The 23514-nt window shown below is 43.5% G+C and overlaps 1 long non-coding RNA gene across 1 annotated transcript; it reads left to right on the forward strand.

Annotated features, from left to right (window-relative positions):
* Nucleotides 1-11564: 11564 nt before the first annotated feature.
* Nucleotides 11565-19612, forward strand: LOC103349394 (uncharacterized). Its single transcript, XR_007921780.2, has 2 exons — nt 11565-11703; nt 19529-19612. It is a non-coding gene; the product is annotated as an uncharacterized lncRNA (long non-coding RNA).
* The last annotated feature ends 3902 nt before the right edge of the window (nt 19613-23514 follow it).

Here is a 23514-nt window from a genome sequence, read left to right on the forward strand (position 1 = left end):
CTGGGCCCATTCAGCAGCCACCCCCATGCTCCCCGCCCCCACCCCATCCCGGGTCTCTTGGGTTTTACCTATTCTGGATGTAGCCTATAAAGGGACTCCTACAGGAAGTGACGTCTTCCGCCCGCCCCGGCTCTTGCACTTAGCCTGCTGCCTTTGAGCTCCCTACTCCTTGCAAAACAAAGCCACAGGCCCTGGAGCGTGGCCGGCTTGTGTTCCATTGCGTGCCCGCACCGCCTCGTGTCTACCCAGTGACGCTGATGGACGCGTGGGTTGTTCCTAACCATTCAGTACAGCTCAGGGACTTGTTTTCAGTTCCTTTCTGCATCCTTGCATGCTGGATCATGTGCTCGTTCTATATTTACCTTCTTAAGGAAGCACCACATGGTTTTGCATAGTGGCTGCATCATTTTACACCCCACCCCCGACCCCCCAATGTCTAAGAGTTCCAGTTTTCTACATATCCCTAACATCATTTGTCATTTTCCACCCCTCCCCCAAATTGTTGTCATCTTAATGGATGTGAAGTATATTTTATTGTGGTTTTGATTTGCATTTCCCTAATGGCTAACAGTACTGAGGTTTTTTTTTTTTTTTCATATTCTTGTTGGTCATTTAGGGATCTTTGGGAAAATGTCCATTCAAGTCCTTTGCCTATATTTTGAACTTAATTGCCTTTTTGTCATTGAGTTCTTTGTATATTCCAGTTACAACTACCTTATCAGATATATGATTTACAGTATTTCCTCCCATTGTGTTAGGTGTCTTTTCACCTTCCTGACAATGTCCTTTCGTGTACAAAAGTTTTAAACTTGGGGCCAGCATTGTGGCGTAGCAGGTAAAGCCGCTGCCTGTGACACTGGCATCCCATATGGGCACCAGTTCAAGTCCCACCTGCTCTGCTTCCAATCCAACTCCCTGCTAATGTGCCTGGGAAAGCAGCAGAAGATGGCCCAAGACCTTGGGCCCCTGAACCCATGTGGGAGACCTAAATGAAGTTCCTGGCTCCTGGCTTCAGCCTGGCCCAGCACAGGCCATTGTGGCCATTTGGGGAGTGAACCTGTGGATAGAAGACTTCTCTCTCTCTTTGCCTTTGCCTTTGCTTCTCTGTAACGCCACCTTTCAAATAAATAAATCAATCTTTAAAAAAAAAAGTTTTAGCTTTTTGTGTTCAATTTATTTTTTCTTTTGTTGCTTGCACTTATCCTTTTTAAGAATTCATTGCCAAATCTGAGGTCATGAAGAGTTACTCTATATTTCCTTCTGAGAATTTTATAGTTATTGCTTCTAGATTTAGATCTTTGATCCATTTTCAGTTAATTTTTGTATGTGCTGTGAAATCTGGTGGAAGACACTTAATTCCCTTACATATGGGTGTCTGGTTGTCCCATCACTCTTTGTTGAAAAACTATTATTCGTCTGGAGGTTGCAAAGTTCATGGTCACAGGGCCACATCTGGTGAGGGAATGCTTACTGCTTCAACTCATGGTAGAAAGTAAAACGGATTGGGGATGGCACTGTGGAGTAGTAGGCTTAACCTCAGTCTGTGGCACCAGCATCCCTTATGGGCACCGGTTCACGTCCCAGCTGTTCCTCTTCTGATCCAGCTTTCTGTTTATGGCCTGGGAAAGCAGTGGAAGATGACCAAGTGCTTGGGCCCCTGCACCCACCTGGGAGGCCCAGAAGAAGCTCCTGGTTCCTGGTTTCAAATTGGCCCAGCTTCAGCTGTTGCAGCCATTTGGGGAGTGAACCAGCAGATGGAAAACCTTTCTCTCTGTCTCTCCCTCTCTCTGTCTGTAACTCAGTCTCTCAAATAAATAAATAAATAAAATCGTAAAAAGAAAGTGGAAGGGGTCACACAGTTTGAGAGGAAGCAAGAGGAAACCAAGAAAGCTGAACTTGCTTTGCTAACAACCTGCTCTGCTCTAGTCCTGTAAGAAAGCGTTAATCTATTCACAAGGCCTCTGCCCCCATGACCCAGACATCTCCCAAAAGATCACATCTGCCAGTGCTGCTGCAGTGAGGAGTTAAGGTTCCAACACGTGAACTTTTGGGGAACACAGTCAAACCACAGCAGTAGTGTCTGGTAACTCTGACGAAAGGCCAGAGCTGTTCACACTAAGCACCAATGCTGCAAACGCATGTACTGAGACAACAGTCCTGGGACTTTTCAAAGAACTTGAAATAAATATATAAATAGAGACAACCTATGCAACCTTACTTGGCAGACCTGTCTTAGAAGCAGTGGCTTTTATTATCTCTGTGGAAGAACTCCTACAAATACAAGATAAACATCTTGAGGAAGGGCAGATCCATCAAGTACACTGTAAACAATTCAGAGCGCCGTGCTGCCCTTGCGAGAACAAGGAAGTAGCTGGATGTACTTGCTTGAAGCTACTTGAAATCACCTCCCCTGCTTCCAGTTTCTGCAAGGTAGCAATTTGTTCTTCTTTCTCTTCAGACAAAGTGATCCAACTTCCTGAGTAAATCCAGTTTCAATCTAATTGATAAAGTTATTTAAAGAATTTAATCTTTTCATGAATAATTTAATATTTTCATTATATAAGCAAGTTGCTATTATTTTTCGTATAGGTTTATAGTTTTAATTATAGAACATTGATCATATTTATATTACTAATTAATTCTTTATGAATAATTATCAAGCCACTGAGTGTTTATTATTTTGTGCATCATGCTGGATGATGACACGAACATTCATTCAATGAACACCCAATGAGCACCTCCTGGGTGCCACAAACACCCTGGGCACTAGGGTAGGACAAGTGCAATCTCCACCTTCCTGAAGCTGCTGGGTCCTTGGCCTATCCTGTATAGGGACACTGTGGCAGAGATTGAAAACTGTGTCCATGGATCCACCTGCTCTGGCCTTACAGGCACCGTCCCAAGTCCCAAGGACCCTGGGCGCCTCAGCAAGTCAAGCCCAGCGGCCCACACTACAGCAAGACATACAGAGGTTCTTCACATGGAATATCACCAGGATGCCAAGGGAAACCCCACAAGAGCAAGAACAAAGAAAACAGCAAAGCAGAGAGACAGGTTTGTCAAAGAGATTGCTTATCCCAAGGGAGCAGGCATTCCTCCTTCAGTCTCAGGAAGGAAATCTTTCCCAAGCCCCAGTCTTCCACTCACCGTCTCCAGTACTCCTGGAATTCTCCTTTCTTTGATTCCAGAGCCTTTAGAACAGCTCCCCGGGGGAACTCATTTGTGATTAAAGCGACCTCCAGTCTGAGGCTCACCTCTGGTCCTTGCAGAGGTGTGGGGAAAGGTACAGAGGAGGCCCCCAGGCCACATGTCTAGACATAAGGCTATAAATCAAGCTACCAAGCCACTGGATAACATGGGACGTCATCCTTCCTTGGCCAGTGCAGCTCCACAGGGAAAGAATAAGGGAGGACAGGTGCCCGCCTGGGCTCTCCTGCCCTGGTGTGGCACACACACCCTCTCGCCCTTCTGGTCTGAGTCCGCCCCGCCTGTGACTGTGTGCTCGCCAGCCAGCATGGCCAAGTTCTACATTATTTCTTACAACTTTATAGGGATCTACATTGATCTCTGTAAGAAGGTCTCAAAGAAGAGGAGAGAAGGAGGAAGGGAGAAAGAGTAGGGGACAGAATGCGTGTTTGTGTAGTTGTGTAATGTGACCCAAAGTACAGGTGCCCCAAGCCTGGTCTCCCTGCTCTAGAAGCCTCCCTTTGTCCCTCCAGGCCTGGCTTCTCCTCCCAGCTGGTCCGTTCTGTGCTGGGTAACAGAATGTCCAAGATGAGGAGCTTAGAAGGGAACCAGGTTCATTTTGGCTCATGGTTTTGGAGGCTGAGAAGTCCTCACTCAGGTGGCCTCACCGGGCGAGGGCCTCGCGCTGTGTCACTACACAGCCAATGTCATGTGGTGGATGGCATCACGTGGTAGGGGCTCTGGGGAGAGCCGTGAGCTGTGCCAGGGTGGCTTCCCTGCTAGCAACCTGTCCAGTCCCGCCAGAGCCAGCGAGAAGCAGTGATCCCCCCCGAAAGTCCCGACCCCTCAACACTGCTGCGCTGGGGACAAAGCCTCGGCACGGGTTCTGTTCTCAGGCCACAGCGCAGGGCAATGAGCCCACAGATCTGGGGTTGTGCCAAACATATGCCCGGATCACGGTCCTGGGTTCCCCGCTGCTCATCCTGCCAAGTGGGTCGGGCTGTCCTGCTGGTGTGTGCATCTCCAGGCCCAAAGGCAACCAGCGCTGCTGCTTGCAGGGGACCAAGATGGTGGTGGCCTCACACGGCAGTGGTGTGGAGCAGGAGGGTAGGGAAGTGTTGTTCCACTTGCTTTTAGCCACAGAGTTTTACCCATAAACCTCTGGAAAGGGGAGGCAGAGGAAGGTGGGCCAGTCCTCAGCACACTCATTGAACTATGGTGAAAGGGAACAGGTTCATGAAACACGAGAGGCAAAATCAAGTGCTCTGCTCCCATCAATAACGTGCAGTGGTGACATCAAACAAAAAGGCGCCAATCCAAAGATGCGATACACAAATCAGAAATACAGTGGGGTAAGCCTCATTATTCGGCTTTTCAAACCTGCAAGCTGGAAAGAAGGGCCATCAACTTTGGCACCTGACACCCCGCAGTTCAAAGCACAGTCACATGTTCTGCCTTGGCCCAGCCAGGCCATCTGCGTGGAAGCCAGGTGGAGGGCAAAGCTCTCCGATAGGAGTGTGCAACAGCCACACTCTCAGCAGACAAAGGGACCCTCAGCCCCGTCTGTTATGGAGGAAGTGGGGCAGAGGTAGAGCGATCTCAAGAGTACCAGACAGAAGACAGAATCATTTATTGATTCTGAAGGTGTTGAAGATGTTAGAGTTTTAAACATGTCTTTTTTTACCCCAGGCTAAGGTTACGTTTCACAGTGAACTTTCGGAGGCACTGTCTCAGGTATTTATTTAGGCACTGCCCAGTTCCCATCCCAGAAGGATCAGAAGCTTATCTCCCTTTAAGGTTAGGGTCTTAGAGCCCTACAACTCTTCCAAATATACTGGGTTTTGTGTTAGCCAAAATTCCTCTTGGGAACTTGTCAGAGGAAATACGTGAGCAGGGAGAGGCCTGGTGGAGCTGGAGCACACTTGTGACCAAGAGCCCTGGAAACATGCTGCAGGGCTGTTTGGCTACAGCCAGGGACAGGCACAGCCCTTTAAAAATAGCTCTAGGGGATTGTGCTGGAGAACAGGGTGCGGCATCCAGAAAGTGCTGAGTAAGCATTTCAGCCCTGTGACAGGGAAGGGTGGCAGGTGCCCTCAGGCGAGGTGCTGGCTACACACACCATGTTCCTGAGAGAGAGAGAGAGAGAGAGAGAGAGAGAGATCCTCCATCCGCTGGCTCACTCCCCAAATGTCCACAATGACTGGGGCTGGGCCAGGCAGAAGCCAGGAGACAGGAGCTTCTTCCAGGTCTCTCTTGTGGGTGCAGGGGCCCAAGGACTTGGGCCATCTTCTGTGGCTTTCCTAGGTGCATTAGCAGGGAGCTGGATCAGAAGTAGAGCAGCCAGGACTCAAACAGGCATCCATGTGGGATGCCAGTGCTGCAGACGATTGTTTTAACCTGCTGCACTCACCCCAAATTTTTAGTTTTACAGAATATTTCTAAATTTTCAACTATGGCATATGATATAATAACTAACAAAGTGAAGATTGTTGAAAATGAGCTTGGCTGGCTATTGAAACTTTGGGCTTTCTGCTCCCCAGAGCCCACCAGGGACCACCTCGTTTCTTGGCTGAATGCTGTGGAGGAGGCTGGAGTAGAAAAGGCTATGATTCCATGAAGGAAGATGGTGACATTGGAAGTGGTACCAAAGACCCTTGCATGCTGGGTCAGGTAAACAGGATTTTTCAGGAAATAATATTTTGAAATTCTTTGCAAGGGGTTTTTGTTATTGATGATGAAAATGTCTTTTAAAATCAGAAATTATGGGACTGGCATTGTGGTGCAGCTTTAAGTCACTGTTTGCAATGCCAGCATTTCATACTGGAGCTGCTCTGCTTTTGATCCAGATCCCACCTAGTGTGCCTGGGAATACAGTGGACGATGGTTCAAGTATTTGGGCCCCTGCTTCTCGTGTATGAGACTCAGATGGAGTTGCTCCAGCTTTATCCTGGCCTAGACCTGGCTATTACAGCCATGTATGGAGTGAAGCAGTGGATGGAAGATTTATCTCTCTCTGTATGTCTCTCCCTCTGACTCTGTCAGTACTTTTCAATAAATAAATACATCTTTTAAGGAAACAGAAATTATATTCTTACTATTTCCCACTTTTATGACCTCTTAAGGAGCAACAACCTAAGAAATGGAATATTCTCATTTTGTTCCTCACTTCAGCACGTGACAGCTTTGTATCTGGCCCTAGAAACAGAACTAATATTTGCCTCTCACCCCACTGGGTGCAGTGTAAGCTCCATGAGGCCAGAAATTTTTATTTGCTATGTGTCAGAACCCTGAATAGCTAGCTATTAGACCAATAAATGAATGCTAACAGAGTAAAATTATAACTTAGAAGAAAGCTGCTATGCAAATAAATACTTTTTTTGTGAACATGTTAATTATTTTAGAAACATTAATTTATGGGGTTGGCACATTTGGCCTACTGGTTAACATGCTGGTTGGCTTCCTCCTTTATAATTTGTATCTCTTTGAGTTTTTTTTCTTATCTAATGGCTCTGCCTAAAACTTCCATGACTATACTGAATAGCAGTGGTTAAAGTGGACATCCTTGTCTGGTTCTGGATCTTAGTGGAAATGTTTTTAACTTTTCCCCATTCAATATAATGGTGGACATGGGTTTGTAATAAATTGCCTTGATTGTGTTGAGGAATGTTCCTTCCTTAACCAATTAGCTTAAGGGTTTCATCATGAAAGGATGTTGTATTTTATCAAATTCTTCCTTTGCATTTATTGAAGTAATCATTTGGTTTTTATTATTCAATTTGTTAATGTGATTTATCACATATTGATTTTTGAATGCTAAACCATTCCTGCATACCAAGGATAAATCCTACTTGCTTTAGGTGAATGATCATTCTCATATGTTGTTGGATTATATTAGCTAGTATTTTGTTGAGGATTTTTGCATCTATGTTCATGAGTGGTATCAGTCTATTGATATCAGTTATCTTTCTTTGATGAGTATTTTACTGATTTTGGAATTAAGGTGATGCAAGCTTCATAGAAGGAGTTTGAGAGGATTCCATCCCTTTAATTGTTTTGAATAGTTTGAGAAGAATTGGAATTAGTTCTTCTTTAAAAGTTTGGAAGAATTAGCAATGAAGCCATCCGGTTGTGGGCTTTCCTTTGTTGGGAAGGTCTTTATTACTGATTCAATATCCATCTTGGTTATTGGTCTGTTTAGATTTTCTATGTCTTCATGATTCAATTTAGATAGGTTGGATGTGTCCAGGAATGTATCCATTTCTTCAAGGTTTCCCAATTTGTTGTCATACAGTTCTTTGTGGTGATTCCTGATGATTTTTTTAATTTCTGTGGTATATGTTTTTACATTTCCTTTTTCATCTCTGATTCTATTGATTTGGGTCTTCTACATCTTTTTTGGTTACTTGGGCCAATGGTGTATCAGTTTTGCTTGTTTCTTCAGAAAAATCAGCTCTTCATTGCACTGATCTTTTGTATTTTTTGTTTCAATTTTTGCTAATTTCTTCTCTAATTTTAGTTGTTACTTTCCTCCTACTCTTTTTGGTTTGGTTTGTTGTTGTTTTTCTATGTCTGTGAGATTCATTGAAACTCATTTATTTGATGCCTTTCCAATTTCTTGATGTAGGGACTAATTGCTATAAACTTCCCTCTTAACACTGCTTTTGCTGTATCTCATAAGTTTTTTTTTTTTTTTTTGATAGTTTGTATTGTCATCTTCACTCATTTCCAGGCATTTTTTAAAAAAAATTTACTTATTTTTATTTGGAAGGCAGAGTTACAGAGAAGCAGAGGCAGAAAGAGAGAAAAAGAGAAAAAGAGAAAGAGAGAGACAGAGAGAATCTTCCATCCACAGGTTCACTCCCCAAACGGTTGCAACAGCCAGAGCTAGGCTGATCTGAAGCCAGGAGCCAGGAGCCTCCTCTGGGTCTCCCAAGTGGGTGCAGGGGCCCAAGGACTTGGGTTATCCTCTTCTACATTCCCAGGCCACAGCAGACAGCTGGGTCAGAAGTGGGACAGCTGGGTCTCAAACCAGTACCCATATGGGATGCTGGCACTGCAGGCAGTTTTACTGGCTATGCCACAGTGCCCCTCCCACCAGGAATTTTTTTATTTCTCTTTTGATATCTTCTGTAACCCACTATTCATTTAGGAGCATGTTGTTCAGTCTGCATGTATTAAAACATTAAAGAAAGTAGTAGAAGACACACACACTAAAGAAGGAAAAATTTTCCATGTTCCTGGATTGGAAGAATTAATATCACCAAAATGTCCATACTAACAAAAGCAATTTACAGATTCAGTGCAATCCCAATACCAATGATATTCTTCTCATATCTAGAAAAATTATGTTAAAATTCCTATGGAAACACAAAGGACCCTGAGTAGCTAAAGCAATCTTAACAAATACGAAGCTGGAGACATCAAAATACCAGATCTCAAGACATACTACAGGGCAGTTATAATCAAAACAGCCTGGTACAGAAACATAAACAGACATGTAAACCAATGGAACAGAATAGAAATTCCAGAAATCAATCCACGCATCTGCAACCAACTAATCTTTGACAAAGGAGCTAAAATCAACCCCTGGAGAAAGAGCAGTCTCTTCACCAAATGATGTTGGAAAAATTGGATCTCTGCATGCAAAAGTATGAAACAAGACCCCTACCTTATACCTTATACAAAAATCAACTGAAAATGGATCAAAGATATAAATCTATGAGCTGATTCCATCAAATTACTAGAGGAGAACATTAGGGAAACTCTGCAAGACATTGGCAAAGGCAAATACTTCTTGGAAAAGACCCTACTAGCACAGGCAATCACAGCAAAAATAGACAAATGGGATTACATCAAGCCAAGAAGCTTCTGCACTGCAAAAGAAGCACTCAGTAAAGTGAAGAGAAACTGACAAGAGTGGGAGAAAATACTTGCAAACTATGCAACTGAAAAAGAATTAATACCCAGAATCTTTAAAGAGCTAAAGAAAATCAACAACAAATAAACAGAGCAATCCAGTTAAGAAGTAGACAAAGGACTTGAATGGGCATTTTTTAAAAGAGGAAATTCAAATGGCCTACAGACCCGTGAAAAAGTGCTCAGGATCAGGAAAACGCAAATCAAAACCACAATGAGGTTTCATCTCACTGCAGTTAGATGGCTCTCGTACAGAAATCAACAAACAGTAAATGCTGGTGAGGACGTAGAGAAAAAAGTGCCCTAGTCCAGTTGGTGGGAATGTAGCCACTGTGGAAGACAGTTTGGAGATACCTGAGAAATCTCAAAATGGATCTATCATATGACCCAGCCATCCCTCACCTGGAAATTTACCCAAACAAAATGAAATCAACATATGAAAATCAACATATGAAAGAGTTAGCTGCACTCACATGTTTATTGTAGCTCAGTTCACAACATCTAAGATACGGAATAAACCTAGATGTCCATCAACTGATGACTGGATAACACAGATGTGATATATATATACACTATGGAATATTGCTCAGCCATAAAAAATAATGAAATCCTGTCTTTTGCAACAAAATGTATGCAACTAGAAAACATTACATTTATTGAAATAAGTCAGTCCCAAAAAGACAAATACTATTTTCTCTGATACATGGTAACTAATAGAATACAAAAAGAGTATTGTATATGAGTGAAATTGATGTTGAGATTCAATGATTTTTTTCTTTTTCCCAAAGATTCATGTATTTATTTGAAAGGCAGAGCCACAGAGAGGCGGGTGGGGGTGGGGGTCTTCCATCTACTGGTTCATTCTCCAAATGGCCACAATGGCCAGCACTGAGCCGATTGGAATCCAGGAGCCAGGAGCTTTTTCCGGGTCCCCCATGCAGGCACAGGGCCCAAGCACTTGAGCCATCTTCCACTGCTTTCGCAGGCCACAGCAGAGAGCTGAATTGGAAGTGGAGCAGCTGGGACTCGAACTGGCGCCCATAGGGGATGCTGGCACTGCAGGTGGCAAGCTTTACCCACCACACCACAGCACCGGCCCCTCGATGATTATTCACAGCCTAGCCCTTGTCTCAACTGTTGAGGAACTGTTTTTTCTATTATTATTTGTTGAAATCTTTACTTAATATAGGGTTAATCTTAGGAGTATGAAATAAACTGAGGGTAGATCATTGTAAAAAATTAAAGGAAAATAGGAAAGGAGGGAGGGGGGAGTGTGGAGCCTAGGCAGATGGGAAGGTAGTGTGGGCAGTATCACTATGCTCCTAAATCTGTGTATATGAAATACATGAAATTGTTCACCTTAAAGCATAAAATAAAAAAAGATGCTGTTTGGAATGCTTATGTCCCATATCAAGTACCTGGGTTCAGGTCAGCGCTGCCTCTGATTCCAGCTTCCTGCTAATGCACACCTCAGGAGACAGCAGTGATGGCTCGAGTCGTTGGATTCCTGCCATCCACGTGGGAGACTGGATTAAGTTCCTGGCTCCTGGCTTTGGCCTGATCCAGCCCATGGGCATGTGAGCTATAAACTAGCAGATGAGAACTCTCTCTCTGTTGGTCTCTCCTCTGTCTGTATCTCTGCCTCTGAAATAAAAACAAAACAAAAAAACCCATGAATTTGTAAACAGAATTCTAAAACAAGAACTCATTTTTCATGTGACTGATTTTTCAAATTATTGACATTCTTTAAAAGTCAGAGTTGATCTTTATTCAGGCTTTTATTTCTTTTTTGGCCGAATATTCTAAAAACAAAAATACAAATGATGTTCTAGGTGACCTCTGTTCAATAGATGTTTCTTTAACAATAGAAATATTCTGTATCTGTACTGCTGAAGGTGGTTGCCACTAGCCAGGTGTGGCTCTTGAGCATTTGAAACATGGCTGGTGAGAATGAGGAGTTGAATTTTTAAATTGTATTTAATTTTAATCAATCAATATTTAGATTTAAATAGCCACAGAGGCTGGTGGCTACTATATCATACAGTACAGTTTCAGATCAAACCTAGACATGACAAAGCAGAAAACCTGTGTTTACCAAGATACCATATATAAACATGAAACCATAATTACCATCCAGATTAAATGTTGTACTGAGAGGAGACAGAAATAAACCCAACGACTGGATGTTGCGGCATGTATGACAGCAGAGTGACTTCATACAGCCTTCTACTCTCCAGTAGTCCTGCTAAGCTCTGGTCACTCCACAGACTTATTTGTATACAAAATAAGGCTTATGAAAGTTACAAAATCCAAAGCAATTATCTGCACAGTGCCTGCTGTCAGCATTAGAATGAAAAGTGCTGTTGGCATGGAAACAATTATTACTGCTGTTCTAGAGTGCCCTTTCCATTAGCTGACTGTTGTACTAGACTGCTTTGGTAATGTTAGTTACAAATAAATGTTTTTGCTGAAAGAGCTCCCTTGATGTTGCTTGTAAAACAGAAGGCAGCGTAAAGGAACCAAGTAGGTGGAGAATACATCAGTCCTCAGAAGAGCCTCCCACTGCTGGCCTCGAAAGCCTGCCTTTAACCTCCATGCAAGGTATTCTTGAAATTGACAGTGTTTCTCTGAATTCTTCATCTCATTGATGCGTAACAGTCCTGTGGCCATTCTTAGTGATTTAGACATCAGCACAAAGAACAAAAAGTAATTTAGGAGGAAAAATAAAAACAGAGGGAGATTAAGGCTAAATGCATGTATTTTTGTGGAGTTCACTATATTGTTTATTAAGAATAAGCAATTGTAAAGAAGGTGCAATCAGAAAATAGTTTAGCTGGTTTAGCCACTGTGGACAACCACATCCCATATAGGAGTCCCTGAGTTTGAGTCTCTGCTTTGCTTCCGATCCAGTTCCTTGCTAATACACACCATGGAAGGCAGTGGTGATGGCTCAAGTACTTGGGTCCCTGCCATCTAGATGGAAGACACGATGGTTCCTTGCTTCCTGCTTACCCAGCCCTAGCTGTTGTGGGTATTTGGGGAGTGAAACAGCAGATAGAAGATGTTCTCTCTCTCTCTCTCTCTCTCTCTCTCTCCCCTCCCTCCCTCCCCCCCTTTCAAACAAATGAAAATTTAAAAAAGAAGGAAAAATGGAGATGATTTATCTGCTTTCCAATCCCACTGCCGTCACCAGAATCCGAGAGCTTCAACCTTGGATTATGGATATTCTCTGTCTTCCTTGCCTCAACAGTCTTTCTGCAGAAGCAACGCTTCATGTAATCATCCAGCAATTAATAGGAGGGAACTTCAAAAGTTTCATGAGAAATTGAAATGAAAAGGAACACTCGTTGTCCACAAGCTTTCTGAAGACCCTTCACAGATGTGGAGCGAATGCCACTCTGCCCCATGCTCCTTTATGGATTCCACTGCTTTTGGCAACAGGTCCCAGTTTGACCTCAGCAATGTGATAATAAGAATGAATGAAAGATTGTCTTTCCTGGGAATTGAAGAGTCTCATCACCCACATTGACATGTGTCCCCTTATGCATGTCACCAGATCCCTGGGCCTGACTTTCCTCAAGTCTAAAATATGAAACAACACTGAAGCTCGAAGTCTTAAAGTCACGTTTGGTTCAATAACCTAATGTTTAAGTTCTTTCACAGCTGCATTCTATCCTCGCTAATCAGAAGTGTCTCCCTGGGGCAGGTGTTGTGGCAGAGCGTTAAGCCCTGTGTCTCACATAGAGGAGTGCCTGTTTGAGTCCCAGCATCTCTACTTCCAGTCCATCTCACTGCTCTAATGCATCCTTGCTGGCAGCAGATGATGGTTCAAGTACTTGGAACCCTGCCATCCATGTGTGAGACCCAAATGGAGCTCCCAGCCCTGGCTTCAGCCTGGCCACCCTGGAATGTTCCTGGCATTTGTGGAGTGAACCAGTAGATGGAAGATCTCTTTCTCCCTCTGTCTCTCTTTTTCTCTCTTTCTTTCTCTCTCTATTGCTCTGCTTTTTTTTAAAGATTTTTATTTTATCTATTTGAAAGGCAGAGTTACAGAGAGGCAGAGGCAGAGGCACAGAGAGAGAGATAGAGGGAGAGAGAGAGAGTTTTTCCATCCTCTGGTTCACTCCCCAAATGCTGCAATGGCCGGAGCTGGGCTGACCCAAAGCCAGGAGCCAGGAGCTTCCTCCTAGTCTCTCACATGCGTGTAGGGGCCCAAGCACTTGGGCCATCTTCTACAGCTTCCCCAGGCCATAGCAGAGAGCTAGATTGGAAGTGGAGTAGCCGGGACTCAAACCAGTGCCCATATGAGATGCCAGCACCTGCAGGCAGCAGCTTTACCTGCTACGCAACAGCATCCGCCCCCGTTGCTCTGCCTTTATAGTAGGCCATAAAAAAAAAAAAAAACTTTCTTTAAAAATTATCTCCTACTTCTCTTTAACATGTAGGTTTTAGACCACTGTTTACTTTTTCTTTTCTCATCAGCTTAAATCCTAGCTCCTTGATCACCCTGAATGTGTTTAAATAGCCTTTCTTATCACCCAGTGATCCTCTGTGTCTAACCATAAACTTTGATAACAGAGGTCATATCATTTATAGGCCAGTTTTGATCACTGGGAGCTGTGCAGTAAATACCTGATGTCTCTTCTTTATCATGGAGTATAAAAGGGAGCATGACATTCATTTACTGTTTATGCCATAAACGAGAACCAGTCATGACTTAAGCATTGTCACAGGTGTAAGGAGATGTCGGTGAACAAGACACATCTGGTCTCCTGTCCCATGTGAGGGCCACTTACTCCTATCCATGTGATCCCAGTAATGTACAGTTGGCCCACTGTAACAATGGGTTTTGAATCTGTGCATTCAACCAACCATGGATGGAACATATTCAGGAAAAAGACTGCATCTATATTAAACATATGCAAACATTTTTCTCACTATTTTATAAAAAATATAGTATAACAATTATTTAAATAGCATTTACATTGCATGGGGGTAATACAGATTATCTAGAGACAATTTAAATTACATAGGAGATTGTGCATAGGTTGTATGTAAATGCTTGTATGCACCATTGTAATAAGGGACTTGGACACATCTGCAGGTTTTGATATGGGGGCCCTGGAAGAAATTTCCCAAAGATATTGAGGAATGACTGTGTCATGTCTCCAGGTTCCGCAGTACAGTCCATAAACCCTACAACTGCAAATGCATTGGAATAGGCCCATGCAGCACAGTGCGGTTACTGGGGCATTGATGTCCCCGTGGCAGGCTGGTGGGTATCTCTGCTCAATTAACATCTTATAATTTCAGTTAATCTTCCGTGCCTATTTCCTTATGTTCCACAATGCATCTTAGTGGTGAAAGTTGTGTCTTTATAGCACTTGTTCTCAACTTTTTTGGCCTCCAGAATGCTTTGTGCTCTTAAACATTATTATAAAAACTGCAAAAAACCGTGGCTTGTGTAAGTTAAAGCTCTATAGTTCTTTAGTTATTTATCATACAGATTTTAAAGTACTTCCTGAAGCATTTAAAAGCAATAATACTTACATTGTATCTTAATGTAAATAACATATTTTATGAAAAAGTATATTTTCCAAAGCAAAAATTTAATGAGAAAATTGACATTGTTTTACAATTTTTTCAGAGTCTTAATATCAAGCTTGGGGTTAAGATACCATTTGGGACTGCTGTATCCCATATCAGAGTGCCTGGTTCATATCTCAGCTCCTCTGATTCCGGCTAACGTGTTTCCTGGGAGGCAGCAGATGATGGCTCAAGTACTTGGGTCCATGTCACCTGTGTGCAAGACTTTGACTGAGTTCCAAGCTCCTGGCTTTATCCCAGCCTACTTTTGGCTGTGGTAGGTGTTTGGGGGAAGAACTAGAGGATGGACGATTTCTGCCTGTCTTTTTCCTCTCTCTCTCTCTCTCTCTCTCTCTCTCTGCCTTTCAAGTAATGTGAAAATAAACTGAAAATTTTAAGGCCAAATTTGATAATTCTTTAACAGTAGGTGGATTCTTACAGCTATATTGGCATCCAATCTACTGAATATGTTTAGTTTAAGTGTGTGAAAAAAAAAATATGGCCTGTTCAGATATGGGCTTGAAAACTAGAGAATTTCATAGCATTTTCATACAGTTGTGAGTATTATTTGAAACTTCACCAGACACAGACAAGTAGTAATTTCCTAAGTTTAGTGGTGATATGGAATATGAAGTTACAGAAGTGAACTTTCCTTAATCAGTTACATTAATCTGTTTGCTCTATCTTGTAATTTGAAGGGGTCTTTCATCATTACCCATGCATTGTTTTATAACATAATGCACTGATTCACCAATTTGTGAAGATATTTTAATTTGTGAAGATATTTTAAATATTTACCTGATTCATTATTTAATAGCAAAAATCTGCATTCATTCTTACCACTAGGATTATCTGAAAATCTTTGAGTATTCTTTTTAAAGATTTATTTATTTATTTGAAAGGCAAAGTTACAGAGGGGCAGACAGAGACAGAGAGAGAAGTCTTCCATACGCTTCCAAATGGCCACAATGGCTGCAGCTGGGCCGATCTGAAGCCAGGAGCCAGGAGCCAGGAGCTTCTTCCAGGTCTCCCATGTGGATGCAGGAGCCCAAGGACTTGGGCCATCTTTCACTGCTTTCCCAGCCCATAGCAGAGAGCTGAATTGGAAGTGGAGCAACTGGGACTCGTACAAGCACTCATATGGGATGCCGGCACTGCAGGTGGCAGCTTTACCTGCTATGCCACAGCACTGACCCCAGACATCTTTGAGTATTATGAAAGCATCAAACTCTGGATGCCTGCTAGAAGACTTTCAAAAATCTGATTTTTGCTTAAAAGCTCAAAAGAAACAAAAACTATCTGTTGTTTTTCCTTGAGTGACCAACTCACTTGATTCATTATTAAGAAAATGATTTTCAAACAATGAAATCTGAATAACCATTTGCCAGTCATTCTCTCAGGTAGAAAGAATGTTCCATAAAGGAAGCAGCTAGCTTAGCTCACAACCCGAACTGTACATGTGCTGTTCCTTGAAACAGCCATGTTTTCTTTATCTTTTTTTTTTTAAAGATTTATTTATTTATTTGAAAGTCAGAGTTACACACACAGAGAGAGGGAGAGGCAGAGAGAGAGAGAGAGGTCTTCCGTCTGCTGATTCACTCCCCAATTGGCCACAACAGCAGGAGCTGTGCTGATCCAAAGCCAGGAGCCAGGAGCTTCTTCAGGGTCTCCCATGCGGGTGCAGGGGCCCAAAAACTTGGGTCATCTGCTGCTTTCCCAGGCTGTAGCAGAGAGCTGGATTGGAAGTGGAGCAGCCAGGACTCGAACCGGCACCCATATGGGATGCCAGCACTGCAGACAGAGGCTTTACCTCCTATGCCACAGCACCAGCCCCCAGTCATGATGTTTTCATAAGCACCTGCTATGGTTTGACTATGATTTGTCTCCCCAATCTCATGTAGGAATTCAAACCGCAAAGTCATAGTTAGCGTCATCAATCGGGTGGAAACATAATCTGACTATGATATTTAGAGGCTGGACTTTTGCAAAGTGATTAGCAGATCAGATCATTTGGGGGACACCCCATGATTGTATCCCAGTGGCTTTGTAGAGTGGGACAGAGACCAATGAAGCACAGAGAGAGAGAGAGACCCATATACTTTTTTTTTTTTATAGGCAGAGTGGACAGTGAGAGAGAGAGACAGAGAGACAGAGAGAAAGGTCTTCCTTTGCCGTTGGTTCACCCTCCAATGGCCGCCGCAGCCGGAGCATGGCGGCCGGTGCACCGCACTGATCCGAAGGCAGGAGCAGACCCACATACTTCTGCCACAAGCCAAAGCATCCATGGATGGCCCTTCCTTGTCAAAGCCTGTGTTAAGCCCTTGGGAATTTGGGTCTCCAGAGACATGAGCCAAAGTAAACCTCTTTTCTTCATAAACTATGCTGCCTAATGCATTTCATTATAGTAATGAAAAGCTGTCTAATACAGTAACAGAAGTGTTTTCCTTTCTGTCACAGAATATTCAGACATGTGCTCAAAGATCAACATTTAATCAAATTACGATTTCATACCGCCTTTTCAGGGCTGTTCAGTACATGAATTGCGATGAAGAATACCATGAGTACTGGTAACCATTGGGTACCATTACCATGGTGTATGCTGAGACGTGAGTAGTTGTAACCCCACTGCTTGGGCAGCATCAGGGCAAGTATCCACACAGTGAAAAAGGCAAATAATGTCTTAATATTACTAGGATAATAATGCTGACTTTTCTGACCTCTTGGAGGCATTTTGAAAACCCCCAGGGGTCTACATCCTCACACTTTGAGAATTGCTGCTACAGAGTCTGGTTTGGGTGAATTGTGGTCCTGCAAAATTCCGATGTTGTAGACCTAACACCCAGTACTTCAGAATGCAACTGAGTTTGGAGACAGGTGATTCAATTAAAACAAGGGCTGTGAATGCTAATCCAACTTAACTGGTCTCCTTATAGGAAGAGGAGATTTGAACTCAGAGAGATACCAGGGTGGGGTACAGAGAAAGAACCATGAGAAGAGGCAAGCGGACAGCCACGTGGAAGCCAGGGAGAGATGCCTCAGAGTACACAAATCCAGTAGGCACTATGATCTTGAAGCTCCAGTATCCTGACAGTAAGGGAGTAAGTTTCTGCTGCTTAAAACACCTGGTCTATGCTCCTTCGATTTGGCAATCCTAGGAAATGAGTATGGAGACTTCACTGCTTGTCCTCCCTGTCAGATGGCCACTGCACCACGTGCCCCTAGAAACCAGTCCCTTCCTGTCCTGTCTGGCAGATCTGCTTATATGCTGTGTGTGTGTGTGTGTGTGTGTGTGAGAGAGAGTGAGTTTATATTGTGTGATTGGTGTTTATGTATGTGTGTGTGAGTGAGTGAGTTTATATTGTGTGATTGGTGTTTATGTATGTGTGTCTGTGTGTGTGTGTGCACACATGCCCATGGCCTACCTATGCCAGCCCTCCTTTCTGCTTGTCTTGCCGCAGGTGCACATGTTCATTACAGCTAGGGCTGGCATTTACCCACCCACAAATCCGTCTCTTTGCTTGATTATGAGATCTTTGAGTCTGTGGAGCAATTCCTTTTTCCTCCACATCCTCAGGATGCAGGGCCACGCTCAGTGCATGGATACAGAAATGATGGACAAATGGACGTAGCCTGGTGACTGCCATCCACCCTTTCCTCGTGCTCGGCAGCTCTGAGGCAAAACATTTTCCGCTCTGATGGATTTGTGTCCCAGTCTTGGCTCTCAGCCATAACTTCTTGTACAATATTAGTTTGGATGCCATTTTAGCAACTTAAAAAATAATCACATTATATGAGTGAAACTGCTTTAATCCAGCAAAAGTATAAATTAAACATTAAGCAACAATCAAGCTTTAGTTTGAAAGAAAATTTAAAAATTTCACTTCTCATAAACACTTCAATTTTCATTCTTTTTTTTCTAACTACAGTGTGTCTCCTGTTCAGTTCTTCTAATGATGTTTTCCTTTGTTCCCCAGGTATATTTATAGTTCTGTGTATCAATGGTAATACTTTGGCTTTCCATCCTCTATAAATTCATTCATTAATTTTGTACTCACTAAGTGCCTTCTCTGTGCCAGAAACAATTTTAGGTGTCAGGATACAGCAATGAACTAAAGAAAATTATACCACCATTGGGTTTATGGGCTAATCAACAAATTGTGACTTATGAAACTACTTTGGTATAAAACTCAAGGGTACATCTTTTGTCTTTCAATTGTGGGTTCTGAAATCTTCTTTTTGAATCTTTAGCAGTAAGCAAGCAATTGGCAAAGATAACATTTTGTCACTATCTTATAGAGATGCCATGGATTCAACCATTATACGTGCTGTCCATAAGAAAAATCTGAAAGGAGCCATAGCTTAACAGTAATTTAATCTTTCTAAAATCTAACTACTACCTTGAGAAATACAGACTGGGCAGCATTGGCAGAGTTTATGAAAGACTGCACATGTTTCCCCAGAACTCCACTCCAGTCACTGAAAATGAATTCAGGACGATTTGGGACAAGCTCAAAAAACATCAATGTTTTTATCTAATGGGACATTTCAAATCTAGATGTAGTAATTTTAAAGGGAGTGATTTTTTAAACTGAGCAAATACCTAAGAAAATAACTACAAGAAGAAAAGCAGCCTTCTTATATTTTCCTCAAATAATCATAAATCAATTCTAGAGGACCAGATAAAGCACATAATAGAGAAATATAATTAGTATCATCAAATTGCCTTTTTGAAAGTAATGGAAAGAGAAAGAAGAATTTGAAGTACATGATCCATCTCCCTCTAATTTTTCCAGCAAATTCACAACTACCATCCTAATTTTCCCATTTCTTTTCTTTGTAGGCCAGAATTTAGGCCATTTCCAGGTGATGAACCCCAGCTAATCCTCAATACACGTGGCAGTAAACTTAAACCATCCTGTTGTAAGAAGATTTACCATGGTTCACTCCTTTGATGATTGACATCTTACCGATGTGTGAGTTGAGAGGGTGGGGAAAGGTAGATGGAGAGAATCGATGGATAATAAGGGTCTATGACAGTTTTGAATGAGAATGGAGCCAATATCGCCCAAGTTCCTGACACACATGAGTTGTGAATGGGTTGCCCAGCAGGCCACTACCACAAAATTGCAGCACCTCTCATCTTCAAAGTAAGTGCCTGCACCGTCCTAGTGCATGAGAAACTCCACTGGGGAACTGCAGGAAAGTATTAAAACTTCCTCTGACACTTTATTTTTATCCTATAGTGTTGTAATTTCTATTTCCATATAGGCTTTCTAACATGCATACCATACGGGAAATTAGGTCTGTAATGGGAGTACATGCTCAAATACTTTTATCGATGAGATGTACAAACAAGCTTGGAGACATGGTTCTGAACTGCCGAGGTGGCAGTAAGACAGGTGGGACAAAGCCCTGTAGATGCCAAGCACAGGGCTGTCTGGCACCTGCAGCAGACACTTTGCCTATCTTGCCTTGAAAAAATGTGAAATAGGATGGTCCAGGGAGAAAATGTTGCCAACACCATCCTCAGGGACCATCTGTGAGGTCTACAAGGCTGGTGCTCTCCTTTTAGTGCAGTTACAGGAAACTCCTCGTGGGAAGCGCTGGCTGACGCATCCAAGGACTCCCTGGTGCTAGGCATCCACCTGAAATAGACACCCTCGGCTCTAGCCTGTCCTCATGTATCTGCCCGCTGTTTCCCTTGCTTGGCAACCTCTTAAACTTGCAGCCCTCCCCACCTCCCAGCCCCAAGCCAGCCAGGCCAGGCTTTGAAGCCACGGCACCCTGCCTTGGGCTTGCCAGTGTGTGGCTTCAAATGGAGCCACAAATCAAAGACTCCCCTCATTGGCTTGTGCCTTGGTCACATGGGGCCTCCACTCCTGCTAGGGACTCCTGGGGGGCTGGGGGAGGTGAGGCTGCTGAGCACCTTGGACTGAATGGCCACGAGTGCCCCTACTGCTGCCCTCTGCCCCTCCCAGTCCCTAGTGAGCATCCCCAAGTTGGAGTGAAACACAGGTCAGGTTGGAAAGAAATTCTCCTCCTTTGGGTTTCCACTTCAGTGACAACAGCTCTGTGGACAGAGAGCATGCTGAGTTCAGACCCACCTTCACCTCATTAACTTAAAAAAGTAGTTAACTTTATTGAGTCTTCCCCCAGAGGCATGTCACCAATTGGTTTGTGATAGCCAGGTGTGCAAGGAATCCTTCTCGAGCTAAATCTCCATCCAGGTATGGTGGAGAGAACAAAACTCCACATCGCGACCAAAGAATGGATCATTTTGTTGGTTTAGCCAAGACCTTACATGCTTCCCAGAACATTCTTTCTAGTATTCCTTTCACTTTTTTTTTTAAGTTGTTAATTACTCCTCTTACACAAGAATATGACTACCTCTTCAAGATAAGAAGAGATGTTGTGTCTTGTGATCTCTCCTAGGTAACTGTATCTCTCTATTTCATTGTCTTTCTCCCTCCTCTGGCCCCCAGAAAATGCACTGATAACAATTTGTGCACTTTTAGCTCTACCATATTTGTTTTAGCTTCCCTAAGGGCTTAGGGTCCTAAGCATGAGTGAATCTCATTCGTTGAAGTTGGCAGTTGTTAAAAATGCCTCTGTCTGCAGTGATGCAAATGGAGAGCTGTGTCTGTGGGTGCCTCTCTCATTCTCCTGCAAGACACATCAAGAAAACCTGTCTGCCCCCAGGCTTTCTCTCCTCCTCCGCCTCAGGGCTGCATGGTGCTTTCCCCCACCTTGCTCTTTCAGACTCACTGTGTTGTCTCTTTCTTCCACGAGTCTGTGCATCTTTGCCATAACCACCATGTGTGTCTGTTCTTGGTAAACTCTACACAATTTTTAAAAAGTAGTCAGATGGAGGCTGGTGCTGTGGTGCAGCAGGTTAAAGCCCTGGCCTGCAGCACCAGCATCCCATATGGGCACTGGTTTAAGTCCTGGCTGCTCCACTTCCAATCCAGCTCCCTGCTAATGAGCCTGGGAAAGCAGCAGAGGATGGCCACAGCCCTTGGGTCCTGTACCCGTGTGGGTGACCCAAAAGAAACTCTTGGCTCCTGGCTTTGGATCCACCCAGCTCCAGCCATTGCAGCCATTTGGGGAGTGAAGCAGCAGATGGAAGACCTCTCTCTCTCTCTCCCTCTCCCTCTCACTCTCTGTGTAACTCTGTTTCAAAGAATTGAAATAAATCTTTCAAAAAAAAGTAGTCAGATGCCACATTACCGCACACTCCAAATCTCATTTCCATATCACAACCAACACCAACAGGCACCATGAAAGGTCATATTTATCTGTGAGACCCCCAAAAGGTAGAATGTGATCATCAAAGATGAAAAACATGCCTTGATCATAAGAAGCCCCCCCATCGAATACTAGAAAGTCATGCATGTAGAAGAGAGAAATGCAATTTCATACTTAATGAATCATTTCTCCTCTACACCACATAACTTTTTTAAGGATTTATTTTATTTATTTTAAAGACAAAGTTGGGGGTGGTAGACAGAGAGAGAGCGGTCTTCCATCTGCTGGTTCACTCTCCAGATGACCACAACAGCCAGGCCTGGGCCAGACTGAAGCCAGGAGCTTCTTCCGGGTCTCCCTGGGTGCAGGGGCCCAAGGACTTGGGCCATCTTCTACTGCTTTCCCAGGTGCACTAGCAGGGAGCTGGATTGGAAGAAGAGCAGCTGGTACTGGAACCAGAACCCACATAGGGTGCTGGTGTCGCAGGCGGCAGCTTTACCTGCTGTGCCACAATGCTGGCCCCAATAACTTTCTCGTGAAGCTCTTGTTTCATTGGGTTTCATGCCTTTTTTTTTTTTTTACATGCCTTGTTCTCTGTTAGATTCTATTACTATGAGATAAACATTGCATTTTGCTGGTGGGTATTCGGCACCGTAGCTAAGACCCCATGTGAGATACCCACACCTCATATCAGACTGCCTGGATTTTAGTCCTAGCTTCGCTCAAGTTCAGTTTCATAGCAACATGCACCCTGGGAGGGCAGCAGATGATGGCTGAAGTGGTTGGGTCCCTGACACCCGCCTGGGAGACTCAAGTTGAGTTCCTAGCTCTTGGGTTTGGCCAGGCCCAGACTGGACTGTTGTGGGCATTTTAGAGAGTGGACCAGTGGATTAAATATCTTTCTCTCTCTCTCCCTCTCTCCCTCTCTCCCTCTCTCTCTCTCTCCCTCTCTCTCTCCCCCCACCATGTGTGTGTCTGTGTCTCTCTAACATTCAAATAAATTAAAATAAATTTTATAAATTGAGTCCTATTTAACTCTGCATCTCCGTTAGCACAGAGTGCACAGGAAATGGTGTTCAATAAAAACATATATCAGTTGGAGGTTGGGGAGAGGAACTGTTTTTGAGAGAAGAGAGATAAAGGCTACTGAGAGGGGCCAGTGCTGTGGTGTAGCAGGTAAAGCCGCCGCCTGCACTGCTGGCATCCCATATGGGCACCCGTTTGAGTCCCGGCTGCTCCACTTCTGATCCAGCTCTCTGCTATGGCCTGGGAAAGCAGTGGAAGATGGCCCAAGTCCTTGGGCCCCTGCACCCATGTGGGAGACCCGGAAGAAGTTCCTGACTCCTCACTTTGGATCCATGCAGCTCCAGCCATTGCAGCCATCTGGGGAGTGAACCAGCGAATGGAAGACCTCTCTTTCTCTCTCTCTCTCTCTCTCTCTCTCTCTTTTTGCTTCTGCCTCTCTGTAACTCTAACTTTCAAATAAATAAATCTTTTTTTTCTTAAAAAAAGACTACTAAGAAAGGAAATTGGAGTCTAAAGCATGAACCCAAAGGAGCACAGTGTTCCTCTGGGTGGCAA

Source organism: Oryctolagus cuniculus, chromosome 10, assembly GCF_964237555.1.
Source record: "Oryctolagus cuniculus chromosome 10, mOryCun1.1, whole genome shotgun sequence".
Taxonomy (NCBI): Eukaryota; Metazoa; Chordata; class Mammalia; order Lagomorpha; family Leporidae; genus Oryctolagus; species Oryctolagus cuniculus.